Source organism: Anomaloglossus baeobatrachus, chromosome 4 (assembly GCF_048569485.1).
Source record: "Anomaloglossus baeobatrachus isolate aAnoBae1 chromosome 4, aAnoBae1.hap1, whole genome shotgun sequence".
NCBI classification, from domain to species: Eukaryota; Metazoa; Chordata; class Amphibia; order Anura; family Aromobatidae; genus Anomaloglossus; species Anomaloglossus baeobatrachus.
The window spans coordinates 678566831-678583532 of record NC_134356.1 but is presented as its reverse complement, the minus strand read 5'-3'; the positions used below and the strand labels follow the sequence as shown (position 1 = coordinate 678583532).

The 16702-nt window shown below is 43.3% G+C and overlaps 1 non-coding gene across 1 annotated transcript; it reads right to left on the bottom strand.

Annotated features, from left to right (window-relative positions):
• Window positions 1-3026: 3026 nt before the first annotated feature.
• Window positions 3027-3097, bottom strand: TRNAG-GCC (transfer RNA glycine (anticodon GCC)). The gene has a single exon. It is a non-coding gene; the product is annotated as a tRNA-Gly (tRNA).
• Window positions 3098-16702: the final 13605 nt, after the last annotated feature.

Here is a 16702-nt window from a genome sequence, read left to right as displayed (position 1 = left end):
CCCCCTCCTTACCCAAGATAAATACTGCAGCTTAAATGAGCTGCAGTACCCTGTGGCGACTGAAGCCTCAGTGGCGCCACACAAGCTTCAAACATCATGATTTACAACATGATATAATGACATGTTGCCACAAAGCCCAGTCATGATGTCACACTGTCTGTTGTTTAAGGTGCCAACTTGGCCTCAGATGAAAGGTGTAACAGGGTCATGCCGCTAAGATGTCTGAGGCCAACTTGGCACCAGAGTTCTGTAGGTGTTATATTCACAACACGGAGGAATGACCATTGATTATGGTCACCTACTGTATCCTCACCTATCCCTTGTAGACTGTGAGCCCTCGCGGGCAGGGACCTCTCTCCTCCTGCACCAGTCTGTGCCTTGTACTGTTTATGATTATTGTACTTGTCCCTATTATGTATACCCCTTTCACATGTAAAGCGCCATGGAATTGATGGCCCTATAATAATAAATAATAATAATAATAATAATTATGATGACAATTTTATGTAAAACTCAGAGATACAAAAGAAATCCAATGACAAAGAAAGAGGATCCTTACATCAATTCAACCTCACTAAGAATTAGTGATGGGCAGACTCGCAGATACCCGGGACCAACAGGTCTAACCAGGTTTAGAAAAAATCCCGGTTCCAGCCTTGGATTGGTCCCGGTTATCTGGCTGGTCCCTATATAAGTCTATAGGGACCAGAATCCAGTGATTAAAAATGGTGATAGAAAGGTAAGGGAGATAGGAGCAAGTCCTTAATACTTACCAAATTTCTGGCATGGCTGTAACTGCTTCTGGGGCCACTCATTATTGCTAATCTATATGCACTGCTTTCACCGCCCACTGGCAGTCTTGGCGTCTGTGATTGGAGGCTCCCATAGTCCTCCAGCTATGACCGCATATCACCTGAGTGATCGTGTGGCATCCCTCAAGGCTCTGTCCTGGGACCCTTACTTTTTTCTATCTATAGATTTGGCCTGGGACAACTCATAAAGTCCCATGGCTTCCAGTACCTCCTATATGCCGATGACACTCAGATCTACCTCTCTGGCCCAGATGTCACATCTCTGCTGTCCAGAATCCCGGAGTGTCTATCGGCCATATCCTCCTTTTTCACCTCTCGCTCCCTAAAGCTCAATGTGGCCAAAACTGAACTAATCATCTTTCCTCCATCTCACCTACACCCTCTACCTGATCTATCTATTACAATAAATAACACCATGCTCTCTTTTCAGAAAATGTCTATAATCTACAATGACCTCACTGCTTCACCACCATGCCGAACTGCCGCCTGACCACCGTGCGGAGCTGCCGCCCGACCACCATGCGGAGCTGCCGCCCAACCACCGTGCGGAGCTGCCTCCCGACCACCATGCGGAGCTGCCGCCCAACCACCGTGCGGAGCTGCCTCCCGAACACTATGCGGAGCTGCCGCCCGACCACCGTGCGGAGCTGCCGCCCGACCTACACCCCACCTACTGTCTCCTCTCCAAAATCCTATAGAATGTAAGCCCGCAAGGGCAGGGCCCTCTTCCCTCTGTACTAGCCTGTCTACTGTAACTTGTATATGTATTCTGTATGTAACCCCTTCTCATGTACAGCACCATGGAATTAATGGTGCTCTATAAATAAATAATAATAATAATTCTCTGCCTGAACCTCACAGCAAGCGGTCATGTTCTATGGATGCTCGGTGTGAATTCAGACATGTAGCAGAGCTGGGATCATCGTGGGACCTCGTGTTGATTATGTACGACCTGCAGAGCTGTTTTGGGGATTAAAAAAGTGGTGAAAGGGGGTGCTTTTTTGTCTTTTATTTCAAATAAAGGATTTTATGGTGTTTTTTATATATTTTTTCATTACGGATTAATAATGGGGTGGTCTCATAGACGCCTCCCGTTACTAATCTAGTGGCAGCTGCGAGCTGACATTAACCCCTTATATCCCCGATTACCACTGCACTAGGGCAATCGGGATGAGCTGGGAAAAGTGCTGGGATTGTTGCACCTATTAGATGTGACAATCCCGGGCAGCTGCAAGCTGCTATTTCTAGGCTGGGGGTGGCCCAAAAAGCTTGGGTCTCCCCAACCTGAGAATACCAGTCCCCATCTGTTGGGCTTTATCATGGTTGGGTATCAAAATTGGGGAGGACTGCACGCTGATTTTTTAAAATTATTTATTTAAATAATTAAAATTTTACAAAAAGCTGCATGTGGTTTTTCCTATTTTGATACACAGCTAAGAAAAGTGCATGGCTGGGGGCTGCAGCCTCTAGCCGTATGCTTTACCTGTCCTGATATCAAAATATGGGGGAGACCCTATGCCAAATGTTTTATTTATTTATTTTTACACCATGATAGTGATCCGCAGACAGCCCCTGTGATTGGTTGCAGTCAGATGCGTTACCAGCCTGTGTGACTGCAACTAATTAGAGATGCCAGGACGGTCTTTGGGTGGGGAAAGTAGTGGATATGCAGTGAAGGTAATGAGCAACCCCGGAAGTGAATGAGCTGCAGCGGGAGCAGTTACAGTCACGCCGGAGTTTGAAGCACTTGCTCTATTTTTTTGTTATTTCCTGAGTCCTGGAACTGAATCCCTGAATCCCTGGCCCGGCACTCGGGTAAGCTTGAAGCCGTGTGGACCCAGACTTTTGCAGTCCGGGTATGCCCATCACTAGTTAGATGAATCTTTCCCTACTTTTACACAGTACACAACATGACAAAGTCTCCTACTGCAAAATATAAGTCCTCATGCAGCTAAGACAGAAAAATAATAAAAAATATTGATTTTGTAAAACGAGAAGGGAAAATGAAATAAAACAAAAAGGAAAAATTTGGCCATCGCTTCGTAGAGGAAAGATACCGTAAGAACAGTACACCTAGATTATGATGATACAGTAACTGATGATAGCTGAATTAATAAGGAAAGCTAAAAAAGAGATAATTAAATAATATTTGCTTTTGTCCTGATTATGTGTTAAGTTTAAAAAGTTTAAAAAGAAAAAAGGAAAAAGCCTTCTTGCATTGGCCGGGAATCGAACCCGGGCCTCCCGCGTGGCAGGCGAGAATTCTACCACTGAACCACCAATGCCTGAAGTACTGATGGGTGGTTTCTTTAAGAACTAAAAAAAAGAGCAAATAGTTCCAGAGCAGCACACACTGTAAGGTGGGCTCCACTCCTGAGCTCCTCCCCCCATCCCCCTTTCCCCGTCACCCATTGCTGAGGAGTCAGTTTTCCTATATACCAGATGATATTCTGCACTGACCTTTCCACATCTACAGCAGAGTTACAGTATAAAAGAATTGACTCGTTGTGTGATGTTACACTGGGTTCTTCAAGAAAGAAACAAGAAAACTGAAATATGTGCATTATATTAAGGATTTCAAAGCAAAAGCTGCATTTTCACCTTCATCTGTCTAATGAGGCCCGAGAACTAACTTGGTCTGTCTGATGGGTCCAGGAGAGTAAATGTGAGAAGTTTTACCATACAAAATAAAGTAGTTATATTCTTGTACATAGGAGCAGTATTATAGTAGTTATATTCTTCTACATAGGGGCAGTATTATAGTAGTTATATTCTTGTACATAGGGGCAGTATTATAGTAGTTATATTCTTGTACATAGGGGCAGTATTATAGTAGTTATATTCTTGTACATAGGGGCAGTATTATAGTAGTTATATTCTTGTATATAGCGGCAGTATTATAGTAGTTATATTCTTGTACATAGGGGCAGTATTATAGTAGTTATATTCTTGTACAAAGGGGCAGTATTATAGTAGCTATATTCTTGTACATAGGGGCAGTATTATAGTAGTTATATTCTTGTACATAGGAGCAGTATTATAGCAGTTATATTCTTGTACATAGGGGCAGTATTATAGCAGTTATATTCTTGTACATAGCGGGCAGTATTATAGCAGTTATATTCTTGTACATAGGGGCAGTATTATAGTAGTTATATTCTTGTATATAGGGGGCAGTATTATAGTAGTTATATTCTTGTACATAGGAGCAGTATTATAGTAGTTATATTCTTGTGCATAGGGACAGTATTATAGTAGTTATATCCTTGTACATAGGGGGCAGTATTATAGCAGTTATATTCTTGTACATAGGGACAGTATTATAGTAGTTATATTCTTGTACATACAGTTAGGTCCAGAAATATTTGGACAGTGACACAAGTTTTGATATTTTAGCTGTTTACAAAAACATGTTCAGAAATACAATTATATATATAATATGGGCTGAAAGTGCACACTCCCAGCTGCAATATGAGAGTTTTCACATCCAAATCAGAGAAAGGGTTTAGGAATCATAGCTCTGTAATGCATAGCCTCCTCTTTTTCAAGGGACCAAAAGTAATTGGACAAGGGACTCTAAGGGCTGCAATTAACTCTGAAGGCGTCTCCCTCGTTAACCTGTAAACAATGAAGTAGTTAAAAGGTCTGGGGTTGATTGCAGGTGTGTGGTTTTGCATTTGGAAGCTGTTGCTGTGACCAGACAACATGCGGTCTAAGGAACTCTCAATTGAGGTGAAGCAGAACATCCTGAGGCTGAAAAAAAAGAAAAAATCCATCAGAGAGATAGCAGACATGCTTGGAGTAGCAAAATCAACAGTTGGGTACATTCTGAGAAAAAAGGAATTGACTGGTGAGCTTGGGAACTCAAAAAGGCCTGGGCGTCCACGGATGACAACAGTGGTGGATGATCGCCGCATACTTTCTTTGGTGAAGAAGAACCCGTTCACAACATCAACTGAAGTCCAGAACACTCTCAGTGAAGTAGGTGTATCTGTCTCTAAGTCAACAGTAAAGAGAAGACTCCATGAAAGTAAATACAAAGGGTTCACATCTAGATGCAAACCATTCATCAATTCCAAAAATAGACAGGCCAGAGTTACATTTGCTGAAAAACACCTCATGAAGCCAGCTCAGTTCTGGAAAAGTATTCCATGGACAGATGAGACAAAGATCAACCTGTACCAGAATGATGGGAAGAAAAAAGTGTGGAGAAGAAAGGGAACGGCACATAATCCAAGGCACACCACATCCTCTGTAAAACATGGTGGAGGCAACGTGATGGCATGGGCATGCATGGCTTTCAATGGCACTGGGTCACTTGTGTTTATTGATGACATAACAGCAGACAAGAGTAGCCGGATGAATTCTGAAGTGTACCGGGATATACTTTCAGCCCAGATTCAGTCAAAGTTGATCGGACGGCGCTTCATAGTACAGATGGACAATGACCCCAAGCATACAGCCAAAGCTACCCAGGAGTTCATGAGTGCAAAAAAGTGGAACATTCTGCAATGGCCAAGTCAATCACCAGATCTTAACCCAATTGAGCATGCATTTCACTTGCTCAAATCCAGACTTAAGACGGAAAGACCCACAAACAAGCAAGACCTGAAGGCTGCGGCTGTAAAGGCCTGGCAAAGCATTAAGAAGGAGGAAACCCAGCGTTTGGTGATGTCCATGGGTTCCAGACTTAAGGCAGTGATTGCCTCCAAAGGATTCGCAACAAAATATTGAAAATAAAAATATTTTGTTTGGGTTTGGTTTATTTGTCCAATTACTTTTGACCTCCTAAAATGTGGAGTGTTTGTAAAGAAATGTGACAATTCCTACAATTTCTATCAGATATTTTTGTTCAAACCTTCAAATTAAACGTTACAATCTGCACTTGAATTCTGTTGTAGAGATTTCATTTCAAATCCAATGTGGTGGCATGCAGAGCCCAACTCGCCAAAATTGTGTCACTGTCCAAATATTTCTGGACCTAACTGTAGGAGCAGTATTATAGTAGATATATTCTTGTACATAGGGGCAGTATTATAGTAGTTATATTCTTGTACATAGGGGCAGTATTATAGTAGTTATATTCTTGTACATAGGGGGCAGTATTATAGTAGTTATATTCTTGTACATAGGAGCAGTATTATAGTAGTTATATTCTTGTACATAGGAGCAGTATTATAGTAGTTATATTATTGTACATAGGGGGCAGTATTATAGTAGTTATATTCTTGTACATAGGGGCAGTATTATAGTAGTTATATTCTTGTACATAGGAGCAGCATTATAGTAGTTATATTTTTGTGCATAGGGGGCAGTATTACAGTAGTTATATTCAAAATGGGCAGGAGGGTAGAATGCAGAGGTGGTGGGACTTGCTTGGCATTAGTGGGACACTAAGTTACTATAGCAGACACTTTGTGGATGCCACTAAGTTTCAGCACTGTTTGCTATCAAAATAGCGTGGCAAAAGTGGGCAGGTGGGTACAGTAACTTTGTATTCCAGACACTTTTAGGATGGCAGAAAAAGTGTCAGCTCTTTGGGCAAATAAAATAGCGTTCCAAAAAATGCAGGTGGGTACAGTGCCCGGGTTTTGTGGGTCAGTTGACAGGAAAGGAAAACTAAGTTACTATTCCAGACACTTTTAGGATGGCAGCAAAAGTGTCAGCTCTTTGGGCAAATAAAATTGTGTGGCAAAAGTGGGCAGGTGGGTACAGTGGCCGGGTTCTCTGGGTCAGTGGACAGGAAAGAAAGCCTCACTTTCTATCCCTCCTAATGGTGAAATGCAGTAAGGAATTCCCTGAGCTTGGGTACACAGACGCTGTTATCTGAAGCTGTATACAGCGCTTCCACGTACCTGACTTTCACCTATGGCTCTGAGCACCTGGAAATCAGCCCCAAAAAAGGGCTGAAAAAAACTGCAGTCCCTAATCTGTAGAGCGCTGTGTGTAGAGCATACACAGCAGGAGCGGCGCCAGGAGTGTGACTGTCACCCACACGCAGAAAGCAGATAATGGCGGCACGTGATGGAAAATGGCCGTATTTATAAGGCAAGGACATGTGACATTCACAGCCTATCACACATGCCCTTGCTTGTCTGGCAAAAAGTTCACTTAGCTGTGTGTGTGTCTGTGATTGGCTGACATCCTGGCCCGCCCCACTGCACGCGCGCTTAGGAAAAAATAAAAAATGGCGATCGGCATTCTCTCTGAAGCACAGATCTAAACTGCGCCCCCCCCCCCCCCCGCACACTATACGCTGAAATTTGATAATAGTGCGAATCACAGTGACTCACACTATTACAGTGAAAAGCCAGCTAGTAACTAGCTAGGCTTTTTGCTGATCGAACCGTTCTCGAACGTAACTCGAGCTATCGAGCTTTTAGCAAAAAGCTCGCGTTCGAGTTCGATCTCGAGCACCCCTCAAAATCACTTGAACATGAAATTGGCGAACCTCGGACATCGAACATCGCTCAACTCTACTAAGGACTTTAGATCCTTCACTAAGGACATTGGAATCTTCACTGAGGACATTAGAGTCTTCACTAAGGACATTAGAACCTTCACTAAGTACAATAGAACCTTCACTATGGACATTAGAACTGTCACTAAGGATATTAGAACCTTTACTAAGTACATTAGAACTTTCACTAAGGACATTACAACCTTCATTAAGGACATTAGAACCTTCATTAAGGACATTAGAACCTTCATTAAGGACATTAGAACCTTCACTAAGAACATTACTTCTCCAATGAGGACCCTCTGTGTCTGGAAGATGAAGAGTTGAGTATTTCCGATAGTCTAGTGTGAAATTAACAAGAAACCTCAAATTATGGAGATAGTTTCACCTTTTTATTGTGATGTGTAGCGTGGTCTCGGGAAAGCCTCTTCCATTATTTTGGTGTTTCCAACTCAACACTTTGATGGACACTTTGATGTCCCCATGTCCTCCTAGGGTCTAGATGAAGTCATTTAAAGTGTTCTACTGAAAGTTCAAGAATGGAGTACATGGGGATACATTGTCCTATAAGAGGCTTACCTGGGTATCCAATCTCATTAGACGCCTTTTGAACGCATTGACTTTTTACTTTATTTCAATTTATCCAGAACACAATATATGCAAAGTGCATCTATTGTCCATTTAGCTTATGGCCAAAGGAATTCTCATTCTGGGCTGTTTAGGGTAAAACAAGAACAGAACAAAACAAGTCACTGTAGACACAGTCCTCAAAGAGAAGGTTTCCATTAACTGAGCCACAGACAATGTTGACAATGAGGCATTTTATTGTAATTGTTGCTTGAGATGCTTGAACTGAAATGTTCTGTACATTGGTATCTGTACAAAAACATCCTGAAATAAGTGTGGAATCTTTTGAAGACCTCTGGGGAACTGAAAGACACCAAAGTCTCAAAACAAGTGTTGTGAGACACCAAAAAGGAGGAGAACTTGGAGCTCACAAACTTTGCCTTTTCCGAGAAAACTCTTCTTTATGGCTCGTACTGGCAACCATATTTGTCGTCTGAGTGTGATCCAAAAAAACAACAGATCATACTCAGTCCAATGTTATTCTGTGGGGCCTTATACAAGACCGATTTTTTTTCCATGGACTGAGTCTCTCCTAGGAACAAATTGCAGCATGCTTGAATCGTTTTCATAAATCAGATCGCATTCGTCCATGAGAATCAGTCAGTCTGTGAAAAAATTAAATTAGACCGTACTCGGATTTGAGTGTGGTCTGATTTTCATGGACTGACACGATGGAGAACATAAATCATTTTTTTCACATTCGGGAAAATCAGATCACACTTTGCTCACATTCGGATGAAAACAAAAGGTCGTCTGCACCTAACCTTAGTAATAGTGATGAGTGAAAGCTAAAATACTCGAGTGCTTGGTACTCAAATTGAGCACATTGGATGCTCGGACGGGCGTGACTCTAGTACTGAGTAAATGGAATTCAGTGGAGAACTTGAACATTTTTCCAGAAGAACCTAATTGGAGGACTGGGGAGGCAGGAAAATCACTGAAATATATAGAAACAGCATGGGGAAGAAACCTGGATGCATTTGACTCCCATGTCACTGCTGGGGACTAAATAAATAAATATTAAAAAAAAAAAAACAACAAAAAACAATAATTTGAGCTTTGCCCTATTTTTGATAAACAGCTAAGGTAAAGCAGATAGCAGGAGGCTGATACTATCAGGCCGTATAGGTCCATGATTATTTGGCCCCTTCCAATCTAAAAATAGCAGCTCACAGTCACCACAAAACTGGCAAATCACAATAGATAAGACAATTTTGGAGCTTTGCCCAGCTCCTCTCGATTGTCCTGGTGCGATGGCAATCAAGGTAATATTTTGGGGGATGATGTCAGCTGTGTCAGGTCAGCTGGCATCAAGCCCAGGGGTTAGAGCATAAAGACTCCCCCACATTATCCCTTATTCACCAATTTATTATCAAAAGTGTTCCCATAATTCTCCTCCATTGTAGTTCACGTTGCCCGGATGCAGCTCTGGCGACTGTGAATAGCAATAAATTGCAGCCATTCACAGGCGCCGGGTAGCAAAGACAACTCTCGTCAGTGCTGCCGGATCAATGCTGCACTCAGCGAGATCCAGCGATGCAAATAGTTTTATTAGACTCTTGAGAAAGTAAGCTGGAGAGTTGGCCAAAACACTATTAACTTTATTTTTCCTCAACTTAGTAAAACATCTTGTAGGAAAGGCATTAAATGAGTGTCAAACTGGTCCAAAAGCATGATGACCTCCAATGGGCCAAGGCTCCAACACAATATTGAGCTGTAAAGGTCTCATAGACAATACAATAACACCATTCGGAAATGTTTTTGGATCCAATGATGGTATTATACAGAATATGTGTAAGGATAACAAAGCTCACAATGGATAAAACTGGAAGTCCAAGTATTTTGAATAATAAGAGGGTGGACGGAGCTTCACAATATTTTCTCTGATGGCCGTAGACACCCTGGCAACACTCAAGAAGGTGTCTCTGTGTCTTGATAATGGAGCACTTAAACATATTCAGCCCTGATCCCTGGGGAGATTACATTGACTCACATTTTTGTCAAAGCATTGATGAGACCTGTTCTAGATTTTTTTTTGGGACCATTTGCTTAAATTATCCTTACTCCCTCTTCTGTGTACCTGCCAAATCCAATTAAAGTGCTATTACTATGTAGATGAGCTCTGTGTGTATTATCTGCAAAGCATGGGTGGAATGTCCCTAAACTTGGGTATACTCCTCACAATGAGATGTTGTTGGAAAAAAACACAAGGAAGGAGGGAAGGAAAACTGATAGGATGTCCTCAAACTAACTTAACACTAGAAGTCCAAGAAATTTCGAGCTCCATAGGTTTCCAATAGTAGAAATGTTAAATGACCCCTCTCTGGGACTTCTAGTGTTTAAGGAGATAGGAAAATGAATTGTCTTACAGAAGCTTCAACACCATCCATAATATTAGAGGACCACACAGAATTCACTTTGTTTATACACAAAAATTAAAGTAAGGATAAGTTTTGGACAAAAGAAGTTCAGATAAGATATTTCCATTGTGCCTCTTGAGAATACATACGAGAAAGTTGCGCAAAGTCAATAGAAAATATGAGCGAATCTATTGAAATTCAATTTGGCCGATCCGCTAAAATTTGATTAGAAAATTTGGTTCTCATCAAATTTAGTTACTGTGAATCAGGGATGTTTTATTATTCTAGAAGGTTTATTAAGACCTCAGAGCATAATAAACAAAGGATTAAAAGCAAAATTAAAGAGTCCTCGCCTCTCCCTGACTCTGAGATGTCTACCTGTGCAGCTCTTCCTCACTCTATTTTAGGCTTCAGGCTTCCACATCGGTTCGATATTCCTTGTCCTGGCTTCCTTGAACCCTCCACCTTTGACAATGCCTTACGTAACTTCAGTATGTTTGGGGCTTTTTCAAGCAGTCAGGGCCAAAGTTGCCAGAACGCAGTAGACCATAGAATGGCTGGACAGATTAGAGTCATAGTGAGATGAGTATACTTATATATTATTAAACTTATACATTTTCAACCCCTTACAAGCCCTTTAAAATCCAGCAAAATCGGAGCCGGATGGCTGTCATTTTGTCAAATTTGAGAAAAGTAAATCTCTCAAGATTCAGATTCACCTAAAACAAAAAATTGAGTTAAATACAGTGGAACCTTGCTTAACGAGAACAATCCGTTCTGGGACTGTGCTTGTTAATCAAGGTACTCGTTCAGCAAAGCAAGATTTCCCATAGGAAATCATTGCAATGCTGACGATCCGTTCCACAACTTCTAAAATGTCCCATCCTGGTCCCCTATTCTATCATTCCACAATTGCACAAACACCCAAGCATGCACGCCCACGCACATATTATGCTCACCTTACCTTCCGTTCCATCACCGGTCTCCTAGGACTTGCTGTTCTCTGGTACGGGGCCAGAGCGCTGACGTCAAAGGCAGAGCCACTTGCCTCTGATTGGCTAGCGCTCTGCCTTTCATTAGCGATGACAGGAAGTTCCTCCCTCGTCGCTATGGATGCAGATACACAGCGTGGACTGGAGCGGAGCGGCGCACTACAGGACCCAGGAGGCCGGCGATGAAACGAAAGGTAAACATATTATGTTATATTATATGCTCACCTTACCTTCCGTTCCATCGCAGGCCTCCTGGGTCTTGTAGTTCGCCGCGAGGACGTTGCGATGTACCCGGGAACTACAAGAACCATGAGACCGGCGGTGGAACGGAAGGTAAGGTGAGCATAATACTGTATGTGCGTGCATGCGTGTATGTTTGTGTGTGTTTGTGCGTACATGTGTGTGTTTGTGTGGACTGCAAGTGCGGGTCAGAGTGTGGTGGATGGACGAAACCGGAAGTGTGTGCGGTGAGAATTTCGCTCGCACAGCAAAGCTTTCTCGTAAACCGGGTTACAAATTTACAGAAAGCTTTGTTTGTTAAGCAAAATTCTCGTTAAGAGGGTTACTCGTTATGCGAGGTACCACTGTACTAAAAAAAATTATTAATTTTTTAGTCATGATAAACTTATTTCTTCATAGTAATATGTCTTTTAGGAAAGATCATAAGAACGCTATAGATATTATTTATAATAAATGTCATGATTCATGTTTATCTCTGCTGTTGCAGAGTTGTCATTTGGTGCCTGTTCAGGTGGTCGATGTTTTCTGGAGCGTGGCCAGTGGGAGGAGCCTATCCCTTTGTGCCTCATTTCCAGGATCACGGGACCTTATCATGGTGTCATTTCCATCACATCGGTGCCAGTTATAGTTCTACTCTGCAGTGTGTTCGCTGGTCCTCGTTCGTTTGCCTGATCCTGCCCGTCAACCTTGTCTGCCCTCCCTGACTCTCAGCCTCCTTATTTCGTCCATCCTCCCTGACTCCCGTCCTCCTGATTGTGGCCGTATTACCTGACTCCCATCTTCCCTATCTGGCCCCTTCTCTGTTGTTCCTTCTCTGTGTTCCCCCACTACTACCCACTCTCCCGACGCCCGACCTCAGCTTGTTACTTACTCCGGTATAGTTTCTATCCGGTCTCTGACGATACCTCTCAGCTTCTGACCTGACTCTCCCTTGACCCTGACTCCGCCTCCTCCCTGATACTGCGTGATCTCCTGGCTCTGACTTTGGCTTGCACAACTTTCCCCAACGGATCCACAGATGTAGCTAGTGACACCTAGTGGATTCATCACCACCTTGCGTATACCAGGAGTTCTGGCTCCCCCTGCTGGTATATTACAGTAAATCTATTTTTAATGGAGAACTTCAGTTCTGAATTTCTGTTCAGTGATTGCTCAAGTCCACTCTTTACATTGAGATGATGAAGTCTCTCTCTGGAGCTGTCATTGAAGTACATTCTTTTTTGACCAACTGACTTCTCTTGACTGTGATGCTAATGACACGCCCACGCTTACTCGTTACCAGGCCACGGTTCTTCTCCTGGGTTGCCGCAGTGCCCTTGTCCGATTCTGTGACCTCAGTGGTGTCAATAAAGCTGAGGATGGGGATGATGGGAGTAGTTTGTTATGCCACCTGTGGTGTGTGGCCAATATTAGCTGCTGCGGAACTTCTTCTCTGGGGCAGATGGTGACGCAGATCGGTGTTACAGCTCTCCACAGGTAGAGCTAGGCCCCAGGGAGGATGATGGTGGTAGTAGTCGTCTATGGCAGAAGGGGGCAAAGGTGCGAGCGCCGGCAGTTGTGGGACGACATAGAGAGTGCAGTTCAAGTTCTTTTACTCACTGTAAACACGCTGCCGTTGGAGTGCCGGGCTACGCTGTGATGGGCTTAAGCTGATCCCTGATACTTTAGAGGTCAAGGCCAGTGTATCCTTCTGTACATCATCTTTCGATGGCTTCCCTCCACCACAGCTCCTAGGCCGTGGAACGGGTCATGGGTTCCTTCTGCACTCTCCGCGAACCCTGGGATCCCTCTTCTTGCCTAAGAACCTGGGTCGAGCCTCCATCTCCACACCACGGGCCCTGAACTCTCTGTGTCCTTGCTTACTTGTTCCTGAGTCCGACCTCACTCCGATGCTGTTTGGTGCTCATTGCTTGAGTACTCACTCCTGGTCCTGGGACAAATTCCTCAAGTCGCCCGTCCCCAGGACCTCTGGAGCTCTGCTCCTTCCTTCTCTCTCCTGGGGACTGTCACTTCCTGACTAAAGGAAAAACTCCAGCATCCATGTCTTTGTAAAAATAAAACTTCGCCTTTATTTTAACAAAATTTAAAATTCCATAAAAAAGTCCAGCAATCAACAAGAAAGACGCGTTTCGAACACTGGAGCGTTCTTAATCATCTGCCTCTTCCTGTCGGTCTGTGTGAAACTGAAACTCAGTGTCAGATGTCCCCCTGTGGAAGCCCCGCCTCCCGGGTTGCTAAACTAGTGGGCAAGAGGTCCTATACCTCATGATGGCCACCCCAGCAACTACCCTAGCCCAGTCCCAGTGGAAGAGCTCCCGTGTTATGTGTTGAATGAGTGTTTTGGTGGTGGTCACCGGTGACGACCTCCTCCATATCCGAGAAGAATATTGCACCTTGGGTGAGGTGCAGTACCCTGTGCTGCCTGTAGCCGCAGGGGCGCCACACTAGTCACTACACAGACAAATCAAGAGACAGAATAGACAAATGTTCAAGGGTTAGGTAGCAAGAGAGTATGTAAAGGTTAAGGGAATAGACAGAGAAAAATGACAGGTCATGGTCCGGGGTCAGAATACGCAATAAGCACCACTGAACAGAAGGGTAAGACTGGTAGTGTTCTGAGACTGACTGCTCAGCTAGGTAGCTGGGCAATCAGACCAAACAGAGTACACCTAGAAAAGCCAGAATCTTCAAGTCTCAGACTGGATGGCTGAGCTGTCACTGAAAATATAAAAAGGCTGAGCTACACTAGATGGGACAACTGAGATGTCAATCAGCAAACTGACAGCTTGTGGGGATGGCGCAGGGCAGTAGTCACGTCCGAGGGGCACCTTGGCAGTCCTCTTTCTTTAGTCCATGTCCCAGCCACTTACAAAAAGCAAGGGGAGATGGATGGGTCATAGTGATGTTCTCTGGGTGTGTGGTCCTTGTGTGTGCAAGCCATGCCTGTGTTTTGGCACTCGTGCTGACCAGACACAAATAATGATTTTATTTGCAACAGACTTTTACTCAACATTGCGCACAATACTTCCAACACATCGTCATGGTGGGCACAATACTTCAACAAGTCTTTTACAATACATTCATTTTTAAAAACCTCTTCACGACCCATGACGTACTGGGTACATCATGGATCGTGTGAGGTTAATCACTGCGGGCTGCCGTGAGCTGTCCGTGGCGATCCACGCACATATCAGCTGATTTCAGTAGCTGACGTGTGCCTGCCAGGCGCGAGTGGAATCACATTCCACCCACGCCTATTAACTTCTTACATCTCGCTGTCAAATTCTGACAGCGAGATGTATCAGTGCACTGCCATAAGGATAACTTACCCACCCCCATAAGGATAACTTACCCACCCCCATCGTAAGTCATGTGATGTGATCACATGACTTCCGGTGTTTGCATGGTAGCACATGTGATGACTCCTGTAGCTATCATGAGACACTTTCTCCCACTGCCGGGAGACTGCCGTGTGTCAGAGTAAAGCAGCTTTTCTCCAGATCTCAGCTGTGTAGCTGTGATCTGGAGAAATGGAAGAGCGATCAGACTGCTGATCATTATAGTCCCCTAGGGGACCTACGGTAGTAAAATAAAAAAAAAAAAGTTGAAAAAGACGTTTTAAAAAATGTAAAAAAAACAAACTAAAAGTTCAAATCACTACCCATTTGTCCCATTGAAAACTAAAGGGTTAAAAAAATTAAAAATATACACATATTTAGTATTGCCGCGTTCTGAAACGCCTGATCTAGCAAAATATAAAATCAATTAATCCGATTAGTAAACAGCGTAGCGGCAAAAAAATTCTGAATGGCAAAATTACATTTTTGGTGGCGGCAAATTTTACGCAAAATGCAATAACAGGCGATAAAAACGTAGCATCTGCACAAAAATGGTACCATTAAAAATGTCAGCTCAAGATGCAAAAAATAAGTCATCAATGAAATATAGATCCCGAAAATTGAGAACAATTCGAGTTTCAGAAAATGGCGCAAAAAGTTTGCCACTTTTTTTGGACAAACGTGTGAATTTTTTTTAATCCCTTAGATAAAAGTAAACCTATACATGTTTGGTGTCTACAAACTCACACCGACCTGAGACATCACACCAACAGATCAGTTTTATCATAGAGTGACTACAGTGAATAAAATATCCCAAAAACTATTGTGCGATCACATTTTTTTGCAGTTTTTCTGCACTTGAAATTTTTTTGCTGTTTTACAATACACCCTATGGTAAAACTTATGGTTTCATTTAAAAGTACAACTCGTCCCGCAAAAAACAAGCCCTCATATGGCAAGATTGTCGGAATAGTAAAAACGTTACGATCACGGAAGAAATGGAGGAAAAAAAACAAAACGGAAAAACGGAAAATCGCCTGGGGGTGAAGGGGTTAAGGCACAGTTTTTACTGTCCATCATTCCTTGGCCATCTTTCCTGGTACTACTGTTGCTATTTGTATGTCCTCCTCCTTACTGCCTGGCACAAAGGTTTCACACAAAAAAGTCATAGAGTTCTGCATGGCCATGGTCATGGTTCTGTATAACAGTTGGAAAAAGTTTGTCTACTGCATTCGCCATGCCCAACTGTTCACCCAGGTCTATGCCAAGCTTTCACTTGAAGACTAGTACCGTTGGAGTCAGTCCAATGACTGGGGAACCACTCTAGAGTTCGGGCCTGGTACTCACGACTTTGGAACGGAGATGACTCTCAACATGTCCCCAATTAGAGTACTTCCCGCATGCTCTGTTCCCGGTTTGACTCTGAGGGTCACATTACGAATGCCACAAATACCCACTTCCTTCAGCCTGAGGTATTTGATGGGCTTGCACATTTCTTCTTGCTACACTACCCACTATTACAGCGTTCTAACTACTTCTCCTCAACTGACTAGACTCTAATTGTGTCAGGCTGTGTCCTGCAGCTGGTTCCGCCCCCTGTGGGTGACCCACAGAACTTAACTTTTCCCTGCCCAAAGGGTGCTTTACATGCTGCGACATCGTTAGTGACGCACATCCGATGCCATTAGCGACATCGCAGCATGTGACACCAATGAGCGACGATCAACGAGTGCAAAAATGTGAAAAACCGTTGCTCGTTGACACGTCGTTCATTTCATTAATATCGTTGCTACTGCAGGTACAATGTTGTTCGCCGTTCCTGCGGCACCACACATCGCTATGTGTGACACCGCAGGAATGATGAACATCTCCT